Source organism: Triticum aestivum, chromosome 3D, assembly GCF_018294505.1.
Source record: "Triticum aestivum cultivar Chinese Spring chromosome 3D, IWGSC CS RefSeq v2.1, whole genome shotgun sequence".
Classification (NCBI taxonomy): Eukaryota; Viridiplantae; Streptophyta; class Magnoliopsida; order Poales; family Poaceae; genus Triticum; species Triticum aestivum.
In genome coordinates, this window is record NC_057802.1 from 86,168,646 (window position 1) to 86,171,926 (window position 3,281).

The following is a 3,281-nucleotide window of genomic DNA, read 5'->3' on the forward strand; positions in this document are numbered from 1 at the left end:
CACCAACCAAGGTAGATGGTGAGTGGTGGAATACTTTTTGTAGTTTGCAAAAAACACCAAATTAATGCTTTTATTTTCCTCAAAAAATTATGTCTACCAATGTATTAATTGCAATACATGCATGCATAAAATACATGCATTGGTCAATTTTCTCTTAATATATACTTGCATGCAATGATTTAATGCACCTTGGAATCTGAACATGTGATGGGGAACAACCAAACTGAGCCTTATAAAATGGAAAAACTAAAATTTTGCGATAAGCCTATAAACCGGAAAGGAGGGAGTATATATGCATGATACTAGTAGATGATCGGTAATACCTTCGTAATGCGTGCATCCATAGTATCATAAGTTAGTATCTTAGGCTGCCTTATTAATTGCCATGCATGACACAAAATAGTACAACATTTAATATGATACGGTATCATGATATGATACCACACCATCTCTTTCCTAATTTAACTGTGTGCCACATCATCCAAAAAGTCTAGTTGGCATGCATGATACTGCTTGATACTCCCATATTACGACCAGCCTTAGGGTGCCATAGTGGGGGTATCATAGCCGGTATCATGCACTCGAGAATAGCAAATATGATGATGTGGCAAAGAAGCAGTAACATAGGTAGATACCGTAACATATATATATATATATATATATATATATATATATAAAAAATAAATACTATACTACTTTGTGTCATGCATGGCCATAAATATAGTCATCTATGATATATACTACTCTATGATACTATATATGCACTATGAAGGTACGTACGTAGTATCATACACTAGTATCATGTGCATGATACTGTATATAGTATATGATACTCCCCACTATATAAGGCTGGCCATAGTGGTTGTATATATCATAGCCGACGATGTCATGCACTCAGAAATAGCAAGTATGCTGATGTGGCAAAGAATTAAATATATATAGAAAGGGTTAGAGTAACATATAGGTAGATACCGTATCATGTTAAATGCGATGCTAATTTGTGTCATACATGGCAATAAATATGATCTATGATACTATACTCTATGTATTATACTATGCGCTATAATTAATTAAAGGTAGTATCATACACTAGTATCATATATATATATGCATGATACTAGTATATGAGACACTCCACTATGAGTAGCCTAAGTATATATAGCCTAGCTAAAACACCCACATGTAGTTGTAGTAGGGTTTTTGACATTAATTAATAAATGCACTAAAATACAATGCAAGGTAAGTGCAAAGAATGACTTAAACATAGCAGACGACCTGAAATGAGCCGGAATGGTGTAGCTAGCTAGTAACAGACGATTTGTAGTCCGAAGTGCCGCATCTCCTTTTGGAAACTATGATCCTTCTTGTGAGATGCTCCGGTATGGAAGGTGCGAGCACCAAAACTTGTGCCAAACTTTACCATTTTTCCATGCGATCATGAGAGCACGCGACAGTGACACCATGATTTTCGTTATTTTCCGGGCTCTATATGCATTTCCTGAAATTAAAATACCAACAAGGCCTACGCCTCTGGCCGCACCCTGCGGCCGAACTATTTGAAGTTTTTTCTCGTTTCTCGCACAATGAATGAAAACTTGCAAAGCGACACCCAAATGATCTTGCTAACACGCACGTGCAGTTGCGACTATATATATATACATACATACGAGATCTTATTTTTTGCATATTCAAAGTTTGAGATTGCTAGCGAGGCATGCCGCCTGGTAAAATGTACCAGAAAATCAAAGCATAGGGTACAATCGTGATTTCTTACCGTGGAAAAAATTGGAGGCGAAACAATGAACTCATGTTTTCATTCAAACAAAAATATGATGTTAGGTAATGTAAATGTTTTCAAATACCACACGGTTCACTCACAAAATCCGTGTGTCCGCTAAACCGTGGCCGATGCCCCCCCTCCGCCAGCGCGCGATCTGAGCCGTGCGTCCTGATTGGCTAGAACCCAAACCCCACGGATCGTACGTCCTCACCGTTGGATTCTCCTTGATCGAACGGCGATCCTCATCCCTTTCGACAGCACATGTAAATGTTTTCAAATAGCCCCTCCCAAAAAATGTTTTCAAATAGCACACGGTTCACTCAGGAAAGTCGTGTGCCTACCAAACCGTGGCCGATGCCCCCCTTTGCTGCGCGCCCGATTTGAGTCATGCGTTCTGATTGGCCAGAACCCAAACCCTACGGATCGTACGTCTGCACCGTTGGATGCTCCCAGATCAAACGGCAATCCTCATCCCATTAGACAGGAAATGCAGTCCGGCTAGGAATTGATTTATATGCCAAAATGCACGGTAAATTCCAAAAAATTTCTTACATATAGCACACGAGACCTGAAATGCGCCAGCAAATCAAACCCGTGGTATAATTGTGATTGCTTTACGTGGGAAAAATTTAGAGGCGAAACGATGAACTCACGTCTTCATTTCAAAATTAGTACGTCTTCATTTCAAACAAAATTATTATGTTTGTGCACACAAGCGCTTAGAGGCAACCGTTTGCATAGGTCTTTCCGCGCGTGCGGCGACCGGGGATATTTTTCACCCTTTTCACCTAGGCCGCCAAGACCCCCCACCGTCTGCCCGCGTTTCAATCAACTAGTTCACCCAATCTCCATCCCCAGCACCCCGCAACCCCAGATCCACAGCAGAACCCTCTTCGGCGCCGCCGTGCTTATCCCGGCCGTGTGCCCGCTCTTCGGCATCAAGCCTACCTCCACTGCCGTTCCCAACACGCGGAGGCCTGCGCCTCGCTGTCTTCGTTTGCTCGCCAGCCACCCTCGAGCATATCGATGCAGTAACCCTCGCCTCTCCTGTGGTCCGGCCGGGTTTGAATTAAGAAGCCAGCTAGTTACTGCTCTCCATCGCAGTGAGGCATATTTCCTGGCAATCCCTCTTCCAATTTTGTTCCGTATGTTCCCAAATTGGCTATAAAATAACGGAGAGCGTATATATGTTCATTATCTACCTTCCTTACTACATATAAGTTGTATTTGTTCCAATAAGTTACTGCCTATTTACATATCGCGGGCGCCCGAGTCACACAAACTTAACAAATTAGCCGTACATTTTCTAAATTATTGCATGTCATGTTTAGAGAGCTTGATACCAAGTTGTTAGTTTTATTCTTATCCTCCTTTCCTGAGTTTCGCATGTGTTCTCTGTAGATGCCGAGTAGCAGCGACAGCACAGATGTTTCAGGCGATGTATCTTCATCTGATTCGGACAACCCTAGGTCTTCAGCAGATTGTGAGGGATCAAGTAATC